A 14,164-nucleotide genomic window follows, 5' to 3' on the forward strand; every position below is an offset into this window, starting at 1 on the left:
ATGGACATCTTTTAAATGAAAAAGCATGCTTTTGGGTTTGGTCGTATTATCTTATGCTTGTTCCTTGAGATACTATCAATCCCGAGTCGTTTAGTCGCCTTGTCAGGTTGGCAAATGCGGATAAGAGATCGACATAAGGGGTGCCTGAGCTGGGTGACCAAAGATGAGGAAGTTGGCTACGACTATCTCCAGGCGTATGAGTTGGTTTATCGTGAAGGCCTAACTATGTGAGACCGAGTGAATATGTAGGTCGGGTCAGACGGGTACTTGTTTAAATCACCGGGAGCGAAAAATCACCTGAGCCGTCCTGGAGGTCTTTGTTACGGTTGAATGGAAGGGAACCGAAGGACGGAGGTGGTGTTAGATCCAATGACCCGAGCCCGCAGTGAGGCGTAGCCACCATTGAAGTGACGCGATGGCCAGGTGAGCGAGGTCGCTAGGGACCAAGCTGTTCAAGCCATATATATAGTGTCAAGGGATCCGACCAAGTCATTGCTCGGTCGGGTCGGGATAAGAGGGGTAAGAAATGCAAGTGCACCTGTAAGGATGGTCGACTAAAGTGGCGCTCAGGGCTCGAGCCCTAAACATAGCCGAGCCCTTCGTCTGACCGACCCAACCCAAATAATTTAGGTTGGCTTTTCAACCTACTAGCCAATACTAGTTAAGGTGTCGGAAAACAGGCATGCCTGGGGATAGTATGGAGGGGAAGGGAGAGGATCCACATTTGTCTCAAGATAGATGTTGCTTCTCATCGGGGTTGTCAGGCTTCCCTATCTCCCCTATTATTGGAAGCTAGGACATTTCTCCTGCCATCAACTGTACGGGCATCTCCCTTATTTTTGGTTACACGGGCATCTCTTTTGCCAATGGATGAGAGAGTTGGCGCTAGATGAACCACCACTCCTGTTGTTTTTCGTGTACATCGAGTCTTGATTGCATCAGCGTCGGTACGGTTGCCGAGGAACCTTCTGCCATTGGGCGAAGGGGGTGGCGTAAAGTGAGTCATCGCACCCATCGCCTTCTGCACCCACTGGCATCAATGGCGTCGGGATGGCATCAATCTCCATACACCCGACAGAGCGAGGACATGATCAGACGGTTCACCGCTGAAGCTTAGGACTATATATATCGAGAGTACGAAGGTGTACTAATCACCGTTCAAGGTTTCCTTTCTTTATCGTATTCTTCTAGTTCGACCCACTCCTACAATCATGGATTGCGCCTTCGTAGAGAGGCAACTGTATCGGCTGAGGAAGGAGAAAGAGGAGGCTGAGAAGACCATCAGGAGGTGGATCGTGTAGGCAAAGAAGCATCATGAAGAAGCTGCAAAATATCGTGAATAAGCACAAAAGTTGGAGCAGGTATTGGCTGCGGTCTTTGGGCAAACACTGAGGCTTGATGGGGAGTTTGCTCAGGCCCTAGAACGAATAGGGATGCTAGAGAGGGAGCTAGCAAAGGTAAAGCCTGACTCAGATTTGTTGTCAACCCCATCACCAAGCCCTTGGCCAGATATGCGTGACTGGGATGAACAGGACAGTGACTAAGGGTTCCTCCCCGTCCGTTTCCCTTTGCTATTTCCCTTGTAATACCTTTCTATTGGGATGAATGAAACAAGGGTTACAGTGTAAGTTATCCAGCTGTTCTGTGCCCGAGGGTGGTTGAGGCCATTGCGAGAAAACTGAGCCATCGGCGAGTGGGGCCAAAAGGGCTCATAAACCGTGGCCAAGCCGTCGGCTAGTGTAGCCGAGGGGCTGTTGAGGCCATTGAGAGAAAATCGAGCCATCGACGAGTGAGACCGAGAGGGCTCATAAACCGTGCCCGAGCCGTCGACTAGTGTAGCCGAGGGGCTGTTAAGGCCATTGAGAGAAAACTGAGCCATTGGCGAGTGGGGCCGAGAAGGCTCAAAAACTGTGGCCGAGCCATCGGCTAGTGTAGCTGAGGGGCTGTTGAGACCATTGAGAGAAAATCGAGCCATCGACGAGTGGGGCCGAGAGGGCTCATAAACCGTGGTCGAGCCGTCGGCTAGTGTAGCCGAGGGGCTGTTGAGGCCATTGCGAGAAAACTGAGCCATCGGCTAGTGGGGCTGAGAGGGCTCATAAATCGTGGTCGATCCGTCGACTAGTGTAGCCGAGGGGCTGTTGAGGCCATTGAGAGAAAATCAAGTCATCAGTGAGTGAGGCTGAGAGGGCTCATAAACCATGGCCGAGTCGTCGGCTAGTGTAGCCGACGGGCTGTTGAGGCCATTGAGAGAAAACTGAGCCATCGGCGAGTGGGTCTGAGAGGGCTCATAAATCATGGCCGAGTCGTCGGCTAGTGTAGCTAAGGGGCTATTGAGGCCATTGAGAGAAAATCGAGCCATCAGCGAGTGGGGCTGAGAGAGCTCATAACCGTGGTCGAGCCATCGGCTAGTGTAGCTGAGGGACTGTTGAGGTCATTGAGAGAAAATCGAGCCATCGACGAGTGGGGCCGAGAGAGCTCATAAACTATGGCCGAGCCGTCGGCTAGTGTAGCCGAGGGGCTATTGAGGCCATTAAGAGAAAATCGAGCCATCGGCTAGTGGGGCCGAGAGGGTGGAGCGACCGAGGCCATAGGAGGTCGAGCTGTCTGAGCCTGTAGTAAGGTAGAGCCATCAGCGAGGGACTGAGAGGGCCAAGCGAATGAGGCCATAGGACGCCGAGCTGTCCGAGCTTATAGTAAGGCAGAGCCATCAACGAGGGACTGAGAGGGCCAAGCGATTGAAGCCATAGGAGGTCGAACTGTCCGAGCCTGTAGTAAGGTGGAGCCATCAGCAAGGGGTTGAGAGAGCCAAGCGATTGAGGCCATAGAAGGTCGAGTTGTCCAAGCCAGTAGTAAGGCAGAGCCATCAGCGAGGGGCTGAGAGGCCCAAGCGATTGAAGCCATAGGAGATCGAGTTGTCTGAGCCTGTAGTAAGGTGGAGCCATCAACGAGGGTCTGAGAGGATCAAGCGATTGAGGCCATAGGAGGCCGAGCTGTCCGAGCCTGTAGTAAGGCAGAGCCATCAGCGAGGGGCTGAGAGGGCCAAGCGATTGAGGCCATAGGAGGCCGAGCTGTCCAAGCTTGTAGTAAGGTAGAGCCATCAGCGAAGGGCTGAGAGGGCCAAGCGATTGGGATGATTATGGGAACCTGCATTTTGCATGAGAAATAGGTATAGAAACAAAGCACTAAGTATTACACACTAAGTATGGTAAGGACGTAGATGCGTAGCATGCCACGGCCTCATGAGCTCATTGTCTTGTGGGCCAGCCAAGTAATAGGACTCGCCAACAAATCGACAGGTGACGCGGTAGGGTCCCTCCCATCGCGATTCGAGCTTCCTGACCTCCCCCACAGGTTTCCTCTTTTTCCGCACAAAGTCCCCCACGTGGAAGGAGTGGGGGATTACTCGTTTGTTGTAGATCTGGCTCATGCACTGCCAGTAGGTTTGGAGTCGCCTGCTCGTTTGATCTTGAATTTTTGAGATGAAATCTAACTCCACGGCTCTTTGGGCAGCGTTATTATCTGCACCGACATAGGCTTCAACTTGTGTTGTGGTGCATCTAATCTCAACTAGGATTACGACCTCGCCTCCATAGACAAGGTGGAAAGGTGTCTGGCTAGTGCTGTCCCATGGCGTGGTTCGATATGCCTAGAGGGTGTCACGAAGTTCTTCGACCCATGAGCCCTGGATGTGATCCAATTTAGTCTTTAACCCGCGGATCAGCTCTCTATTTATCATTTCGGTCTGCCAGTTACTCTGGGGATAATAGACTACAGTAAAAGATTGTTGGATTCCGAGACCCTGGCACCACTCCCGGAGTTTTTTTCCTTGAAATTATCTTCCGTTCTCAAACACAAGCTTGCGAGGGATGCCAAACCGACATACAATATTTTGCCAAAGTAACTTAAGAGCACTCCTTTCTGTGATTTGCGCTAGTGGTTCGGCTTCCACCCATTTGGAGAAATAGTCCACCACCACCAGTAGGAACTTCTTTTGATATGATGTAGTCTGATGTTTCAGCAGTCGAGGCTCGTATTGACAAGTTGGGCTGAGTCAGCTTGAAGGGTAGGCTAAAAATACCCAGCTAACAAGATTTTTTGAGCCAAAGTCCTTCATCCGGTGTGGGTACCGCAACATCCTTGGTGTATCTCGCGCATAACGTAATCAACCTCATCACGTCCGAGGCACTTGAGTAGCGACCGAGAGAAGGCTCGCTTATAAAGGATGTCCTTGACCAAAGTGAACCAGGCAGCTCGCTTGCGGAGAGAGTTCGGGCTTGCTCTGGATCCATGGGTAGGATGCCTCCCCTAAGAAAGGAGATAATAGGATTTTGCCAATCTACTGGCTCCGCAAGTCGGGATGCTTGATTGATGTGGGTGATCAATTGTTCTTGCACCGCAAGTTCTTCAATATTCCATGTAGCCAAAGTGCTGGCCAATTTGGCCAACTCATCCGCCTTTTAATTATCCGCCCTGGGTACCTTTTGCACAACTAAAATTCGACCTTTAACTTCTCCACTGCCTCCGCATAGCATTTGAGTCGTTCATTGCGAACCTCGAAGGTTCCTTTAACATGCTGGTCCACCAGGTAGGAATCATAATGTATAATTGTTGGGACCGATGTGTTTGCTAGAGGGGGGGTGAATAACATTTTTCGATTTTGCCTACAAACACGTTAGTGGAAGCAAACAAGAAAACAAGAGCAAGATAAAAACAAACATGTTAACCCATTCGATTTACTTGGTATCCACCTCTACGAGGTGACTAATCCAAGGATCCACACACAGACAGCGACCTTTCACTATGAAATCTTCTCCTTCTCAAAGAACTCTTTGAAGACGGAGAAATCCTTACGAAACGATCTCTTCCTTTTACAATATGAGGAGTGAAGTTCAAGGGAAGAATGTTGTTGCAATCATGCCCTTGAGTTATATTTTGATGTTTGACATCAATAAACTTTAGAACACAAGATGAGATATCTAACTTGTGTGTCAAGTGTGCAGGAAAGTCCTTACAGGGTAAGGCAAGTGAAGGAAAGACCAAGAGGGTCAAGGAGCGAGCTCTTGGCATGAGAAAGTCCTTACGGAGTAAGGCAAAGCGTGGAAAGTGCTTGCGGGTGAGAAGATCGGACGTAAGGCAAAAGAAAAGTCCAAGAGGGTCGAGGAGCGAACTCTTGGCAAGGGAAGTCCAAGAGGGTCGAGGAGCAGACTCTTGGCACGGAAAGTCCTTACGATGTAAGGTGAATGAAGATCAAGAAGGTCGACGACCAGACACTTGATCAAGTGAGGAAAGAACTCGGTAAGATCTCATTTCAACCACTATATCCTGAAGTTAGTCGACTGATTTGGTAAGGTCAGTCGACTGGCACGCCTGATACTCTGCGTTAGTCGACTGAAACACACGCCAGTCGAGTCGGATTCCTTGATCAGTCGACTGAGGTTAGAGATCAGTCGACTGAGGTTGTCTCATAAGCAGGCAGAAGAGAATCGACTCGACTGGGCAGTCGACTGGCAGCGAACAGAAGCTTAAATGACTCGACTGATCATCTACATCAGTCGACTGTGATAAAATCAGTCGACTGATGGAAAAAGTTAGTCGACTGAAGTTTAAATTTCGACAGAAATTAGGCGTGACTTCAGCAGTTCAGTAGCCATTTTCTGGTTTTGACCAAGTCAGTCGACTGGGATGGTAAAACCAGTCGACTGATGACTTAAAAACTGAACTGGTTTAAATGGTGAGTGCACTTCGTGGAAGATATACTCACTACTGTTGAAGCTCCAAGTTCTTGTGCCCTACTGATCAAGAGACCAGCTTGTGTTCTCCCTCAAACCTTAGAGCAATTTCTTGAAGAAGAAGAAGCATCCTTATTGTGTAATCTCTCTTCTTCTTCTTCTTCATTGTGCTTGATTGATTGTACACTTTGTTGTAATCTGTTGTAAGAAGGTTTCTCCGCCTTCGGGGTTTGTCCGAGAAGGAGAGGATATAGTGGAAGAGTGAGCCGAGTGAAGACCCTTGGATTAGTCACCTCAAGGAGGCGGATACCAAGTAAAATCCTCTTGTGTTAGCATTGCTTGAGTTGTGAGGGTGTGTAGAGAGGAGTTTCTTCAGCGACGAAGGTTCAAGCTCGATCGAGTGGAGCTATTCAACCCCCCTTCTAGCTCACAAGATCCTTACAAGTGGTATCAGAGCAAGGTTGCTTCGGAGGACTCACATCCAAAGGATCCAAGCTAAGAACTACAAGATGTCGCTGAAGGAAGGTCATAGTACTACACGGCCACCATTCTTCGAAGGAAGCAACTTCGCCTATTGGAAGAGTCGCATGGAGTATTACTTGAGAACCGATGTAGACATGTGGTTCTCCGTAACTGAAGGCTTCTCCAAACCCACTGATGACAATGGAAAAGTTCTAGAGTCTTCTCGATGGTCCACCGATCAAAAGTGCAAATCGCAAGCAAATGCCAAGGCGGTGGTTACCCTGCAGTGCGGTTTGAGATCCGAACAGTTGATCAAGGTCGGCCCATTTCGAAGCACGAAAGAGCTGTGGGATAAGTTGATTGAGCTCAACAAGGGGACCAAAGACTCAAGAGTAGCAAAGCGAGACCTCCTCATCAACCAAATGCAGAATTTCATGATGATGGAAGGTGAAATCGTGAGTCAACTTCACGGAAGGTTCAAGGAGCTACTAAATGGACTTCATGCCATCGGGGAAAGGTTGGAAAACAGAGATCTCATCAGGTATGCCTTGAAATCTTTCCCGAGAGATACATTGTGGTCATCCATGGTGGATGCCTACAAGGTTTCAAGGGATTTATCAACTGTCAAGTTAGATGAATTGTTTTGTGAACTTGAACTGCATGAACAAGCCAATGCAAGCCATAAGGAGAAGGGTATAGCTTTGGTTGCAGGTGAAAGGAGCAAGAAAAAGGAGAAGAAGAAGAAGGAATGGAAGGAAGAAACCTCATCCGATTCAAACCATGAAAGTGATAGTGAAGAGGAGAGCTCATCAAGCGAAATGGCGAATTTCGTAAGGAAAATGATGAGAAGATCACGGAGGTTCAACAAGAACGATGTGAAGAAGATGTTGACGGACAAAAATAGATGAGGTAAATTTCATGAAAATTCTAAGTTTAAAACTGATGTGGTTTGTTATGAATGTCATAAAAAGGGACACGTGAAGAACGATTGCTCGGAATTAAAGAAGCAAGAGGAAAAACTAAAGAAGAAGAAGAAGGCCCTAAAAGCCACTTGGGATGATTCTTCTTCAAGCTCATCGGAGGAGAAACTAGAGAAAAAGACTAGACACATGACACTTATGGCGATGAGCAATGTGGACAGCAGTGAGAGTGAAGGAAGTCAAGATGAAGATTCATCAAGTGAGTCATCATCTAGTGATGACGAGGTAACTTCACCTAAACTTGAGAAGATGTATGCTACCATTGCTTGTTTAACTAATGCCTTATCAAAATCCAAAAGTAAGATTAAGAGATTGCAAAATGAGCTGAAAATGATTGAACATGAAAATACATCATCATGTGATCATTGTTTGCATCATGAAAGTAGTCATACTTCAGTGCATGAACTAGAGAATGAGAATGAAGCCTTGAAAATGCAAGTAGATGATCTTAGAAAGGCATTAGAAAAGTTTACATCAAGTTTAAAATATTTAGACATGATCTTAGGAGCTCAAAGAGCTGTCTATAACAAGGCTGGTTTAGGCTACAAACCAAAATAAAAGGAAGTGAATTTCATGTCATTAACCAGTAGGCACAATGCTTCTAAGATTAAAACTGTGCAAGCTTGGGTACCCAAGCAATATATTGTTGATGCTACCGGACCCAAGATTTGGGTTCCAAAACATTTAGTTCATCGTGTTTGAGCAGACATGCGCCAAGGGGGAGCATCCAATCATATGGTTCGTAGATAGCGGATGCTCTAGGCACATGACGGGAGACTCATCAAAATTTTCATCACTAAAGAACAAGAACAAAGGTACCGTATCATTTGGTAATAGTGGTGAACTTAAGGTTATAGGAATAGGAGATATTAAAATTTCTGAGCAATTCATGATTAAAAATGTTTTATTAGTGAAAGGCATGACCTTTAATCTTCTAAGCGTTAGTCAATTGTGTGATTCAGGATATAGGGTTGAGTTTAACTCATCCCAATGCTTGATTAAACACAATGAATTGAACACTACCATGCTTGTAGGCCATAGAAAAGAAAATATTTATCAAGTTAAACTATTTGGTGCTACTAACGTGTTTGCTAAGTGTTTCATGTCAAAAGAAGAAGAATCTTGGCTTTGGCATAGAAGACTCGCTCACACCAACATGAGAAACATCAGGAAACTATCTAAAGAAGAGTTGGTGCAAGGCTTGCCAAAGCTGAAATTCCAAAAGGACAAGTTATGTGATGCATGTCAAATGGGTAAGCAAACCAAAGCTTCCCACAAAGGTAAAAATATCATGAGTACTTTCAAATGCATTAGAACTTATACACATGGACTTATTTGATAGCAGTAGGTATGCCTCTTTAAATGGTAGTAGATATTGCTTTGTGATAGTTGATGATTACACTAGGTATACATGGGTGTTTTTCTTAAAACATAAGGATCAAACCTTAGATACCTTGATTGCTTTTTGTACAAGAGTAGAAAATGAAAAGAATCACAAAATTAATAGGATAAGAAGTGATCATGGAGGTGAATTCGAAAATGACAAATTTACTCAATTTTGTATTGAAAAAAGATATAAATATGGATTCTCTACCCCTAGGACACCTCAACAAAATGGAGTTGTTGAGAGAAAGAATCGAGTTTTACAAGAGGCTGCTCGAAGTATGCTAAATGAATATTCTCATCCTAGCTATCTTTGGGCTGAAGCAATAAACACGGCTTGTTACGTGCAAAATCGAACCTTAATACATAAATTTTTAGAAAAGACACCTCATGAACTATGGTTTGGAAAACCTCCAACAATCAAACATATTAGGGTATTTGGGTGTAAAGTGTACATTCTAAACACTAAAGATCACTTAGGAAAATTCTCTACTCACTACAACAAAAACAGTCATAGACATCGGTGGAAAACCGATGTCTATGAGAAAATCGACTGATGTCTATGAAGGCGTTGTAAAAGGTCTGACATTTTAGACATCGGTTTGTAACCGATGTAATACAACTCAACGACATCGGTTTGTAACCGATGTAAAACCGATGTAATATCACTCAACGACATCGGTTTCGCAACGGTGTAAAACCGATGTAATATATGTATCACAACGACATCGGTTTTGCAACGGTGTAAAACCGATGTAATATATGTTTAACATCAATTTTAACAACGGTTTTCAACCGATGTAATATCACTTAACGACAACGCTTCCAAACCGATGTCATTGAATTTAAAACTGTTGTAATAACACTTATTTTTTTATGTTGTTTGTCAATTATGATCGAGCAAGAATACAAAATTATTATAATATTATAAATTCACCAAACAAATCACAAATAGAAAAGCACCAATATATTTAATCACCTCAATATTTACAAATAACCAAAAGTAACTAACACAAATATTCTTCTTGCAACATATTACACATTCCCTCAGCGTTTTCATCCTCAGAAGGATCACCTTCAGCCCCATCGTCCTCTTCCTGGTCTTCGCCATCTTGTTCATCATCATCCTCTTCGTCCTCATCTGAATCATCATAACTGTGTTTTTTACAGCACTGCAATGGAAACACATAATATTAGGTACATTCTCATTAACTGATAAGGCTAGAAAAATCAGTTCCTTAAAAAAGTAATAGAAATAAGAATCTAGTAGGCGTTTCAATGGTTTTTTAAGTCATGGATAACACCACTGGCTTGTTTAAAGAGAATTGGTCTATATCTCGTGCTAATTGTCCAGATGCAGAATAAGAACATATATATATCTTGAAAGATTTGCATAAAAACATATGTATAATAGTAAGATCAAAAGAAAATAGATATCTTGAAAAGGAGCTAAACCTTGGTTGGCAGCAAAAGAGACAGATTTAACAAGAAGCTGGATGCATAATACAGTCTTTAAGTCATGGATAACAAGAAGCAAGATACAAAAACTTGATTATTTCCAAAAGAATATATAGAAGATAAGCAGATATAAAATGAGATATGGGGATGTAAACTGACAAATGACATGGCATAAAATAGAGAGACATCAGCATAATTCTAGTTGAATGAACAAATAAAACCGTTAAGCACTCTTAAAGTATAGCTCTGTACCACATAGATAGTAGAAGCTTATTTCTCCATCAAAACCCCAAGTCAATCGCAACCAAAACTTTGCACAACTATCAATCAAATAGACAAGATATGCCAACAAAGATATTATCTGTTAAAAATACAGACAAGATATGCATTAGTGACAAGAGAGGTATTGAATTTTTAAATGGATTATAAAACTTACAAGTTGAACAACTGCAAAAATTAGAACTACATCCCTGGTAACAAAGAACTGAAACTTGAAGATTCTCCATCTCCTGTTGGCATGATCACACACCCTCAAATGGTAAGGAGCCTTGCAGGTTGTGCAATGGGCAAATGCAAAACCTTCCTGAAAAACGATTAGAACATTGAAGATATTAAAATCTCACAAATCGAGAAGAGAAAAAGATGAAATATTAACACCCAATATTACTGAGACTTGTTGATCTTTGGTAGAACATTTTACAAATTCATTGAATGAAAATGAGTTATAATTTAAACAAGCTTAGATCTAGATATCTGTCCAAACCTTGACTTAATTTTTCTACCTTCAACAACTTTAAAGTATAATCTTCACCACTAGAATACACTACTCACTAGCATCTCCTATGAATATTATATTCTCTAAGAGCAGAAAAGATTCCATAATCTTGCTCCGACTTTTTCTTCCAATTTCCAACTAAGACTCTTTCCATAAAGCTAAGACAAGGAACACATTGAAAACCCCAAATGCTAAAGAGGCATAAAATTCAAGTTCACTAACTCTGTTGTATATCATGAGCCAGCTTGGAAATCCAAGAGTGGGCTTACCTTTCAAATGCACATATATCAGAATCATCATGATCTATTATACTACTATGTCGTTTCTGATTCCCTGATCCTTAGCACATGACTGCTCATCTGCACATTGATCCAGAACAATGTATTGCCACAAATAGCATTGTGAATTAGGATTAAATCCATATTATAAAAGATTGGGTGGTGAACTTAACCAAGAGTCTGGAACTGAAAATGGAAAGCAATAGAATACTTACTTAACCAAGAGCCTTCATAAAAATGTCATTAGTTAAGCAACATAGCTCACCAAAGTGACAGTTGCAGCAACCAGAGTGAAGGAGATGACTCCAAATCGTTCAAATCATCCTTATCAAATGGAATATGAAACTAATGCCTCATACTTCTTAAGCAAAAAAAAAAAAAAGGTAAATACTGGAAGTGGTGGTGAAGCCAGTTCTGCCGAATGCTTGGAAGCAGAGGAGGCGGCGTGATGAGGGAAGAAGTTTGTTGTTGTGATGAGGGAAGGAAAGGCGGCGGTGGTGAAGCAGTCTGCTTATCTTCGGAGCCGTCTGCTTCTCTTCGTCGGACCTTTTGAGCAGAGCGGTGCTGCGGTGCGGAAGGCTGCGGTGCGGAAGGAGCAGAGTGGTGCTGCGGTGCGGTGCGGAAAAAGGAGTAGAGCGGTGCGGAAGGTTGCGGGGCGGGAGAAGGAGCAGAGCGGTACGGACGGCTACGGTGCGGAAGGGGTAGGAGACGGATGTGTTAGGGTTAATTAAATGTAAGTAACAATGAATTAAAATAATGTAAATATAATTAACGTAAAACGTATAATTAATGTAATAAAATTTATAATGAATTATTTATTTATTTATTAATTTGTAAAACATAAATGATTTATATTATTTATTTGTAATAAAACGTATGATTATTAATTAACGTATAACGTATAATTAACATAATGAATTAATATAATAAACTTATATTATTTATTTATTTATTTATTAATGTAAATATTTATAAAACATTTAATTAAAATAATTTTATAAAACATAAATGAAAATGAAATTTGTATAAACATAAATGAAATTTTTATTAATTTATAAATATTTATTTATATTTATATAAAGAGAATTTTTATTCATTTATTAATTTATAAATGAATAGTTAAATATCATAGAAAGTCAAAAAAACAAAACGAGTTTAAAGGGAGAGAGGGAATGAAAAAAATAAAAATATACAACAGTTTTAAAACCGTTGTTGTAGCTTCCAAAACCGTTGTTGTCGTCCCACATAGACAACGGTTTTCAAACCGTTGTCGTAGTCTTCAAAAACCGTTGTTATAGTCCCAAAATAGCGGACATAGACAACGGTTTTAAAACCGTTGTTGTTTCCTCCAAAAACCGTTGTCGTAGTCTCCAATCAACGGTTTTAAATTGTTATTATAGCTTTCAAAACCGTTGTTGAAAGCGCAAATAGACATCGATTTTAAATTGTTGTTATAGCTTCCAAAACCGTTGTTGAAACTGTAAATAGACAACGGTTTTCAAACTGTTGTCGTAGTCTTCAAAAATCGTTGTTGTAGGCGGACATAGACAACAGTTTTAAAACCGTTGTTGTATCCTCCAAAAACTGTTGTCGTAGTCTCCAATCAACCTCTCAAAGACAACGAAAATATACAACGGTTTTAAATTGTTGTTATAGCTTCCAAAACCGTTGTTGAAAGCGCAAATAGACATCGGTTTTAAAATGTTGTTATAGCTTCCAAAACCGTTGTTGAAAGCGCAAATAGACAACGGTTTTCAAACCGTTGTCGTAGTCTTCAAAAACCGTTGTTGAAAGCGCACATAGACATCGGTTTTAAAACCGTTGTTGTAGCCTCCAAAAATCGTTGTCGTAGGCTCCAACCGATGTCTCAAAGACATCGGTTTTTGTTAAAACCGTTGTTAAAAAGTAAAAGACATCGGTTTTGACATAAAACCGATGTCTTTTGAGTGTTGTTAAAGACCGATTTTCTTGTAGTGATTGGTACAAAATGGGTCTTTCGTAACAAGCTTAATGATAAGGGAGAGGTTGTGAGAAACAAAGTTAGATTGGTTGCAAGAGGATTTAATCAAGTAGAAAGATTGGATTATGACGAAACGTATGCCCCTGTAGCTCGATTGGAATCCATAAGAATGATGTTTGCGTTTGCTGCTCACAAAGGGTTTAAATTATTCCAAATGGATGTGAAGTTAGCATTTTTAAATGGGTCCATAAAAGAAGAGGTCTATGTTCAGCAACCATCGAGGTTTGAGAATTCAGAATTTCTAAACCACGTGTTTAAGGTTAAAAAGGCCTTGTATGGTCTTAAACAAGCACCTCGTACTTAGTATGAGAGGTTGTCAACATTCTTAGTGTCTAAAGGATTTCATAGAGGGCAAATTGATCCCACACTATTTTTAAAAAATAGTGGAAATGACATTTTTGTAGCCTAAGTCTATGAAGATGACATAATATGTGGCTCTACAAATAAAGACTACCTAAATGAATTCATCAATCACATGGAGAACAAATATGAAATGAGTTTGGTTGGTGAATTAAATTTCTTTTTAGGACTATAAATTAAACAAACTAAGGAAGGTATATATGTTCATCAATCTAAGTATGCTAATGATCTGTTTAAAAAATTTGGCATGGAAAATGCCAAAGAAATCTCTACACCTATGGCCACCTACACAAAACTAGATAGTGACCCTGAAGGAAAAGATGTTGACCCGAAACTATATTGTAGTACTATTGGTAGTATACTCTATCTTACGGCTAGTAGACCTGATATCTTATTTGTCGTATGCATGTGCGCAAGATATCAATCTTGTGCCAAAGAGTCACACCTTAGTGCAATAAAACGGATTCTGCGATATTTAAAAGGGACGCAGAATGTAGGATTATGTATCCTCGTACTGAAACGTTTGATTTTGTAGGCTATTCTGATTCTGATTATGTCGGTTGCAAATTGGATCGTAAAAGCACTAGTGGAGGATGTTAGTTCCTTGGATCATCTCTAGTGAGCTGGACAAGTAGGAAACAACATTGTGTAGCACTCTCCACGACCGAAGCTGAATACATTACAATGGGAGAATGTGTTTCACAATTGTTGTGGATGAC

Source organism: Curcuma longa, chromosome 3 (genome assembly GCF_044706935.1).
Source record: "Curcuma longa cultivar G26 ecotype Majalengka, Jawa Barat chromosome 3, ITB_CL_G26_1.1, whole genome shotgun sequence".
NCBI classification, from domain to species: domain Eukaryota; kingdom Viridiplantae; phylum Streptophyta; class Magnoliopsida; order Zingiberales; family Zingiberaceae; genus Curcuma; species Curcuma longa.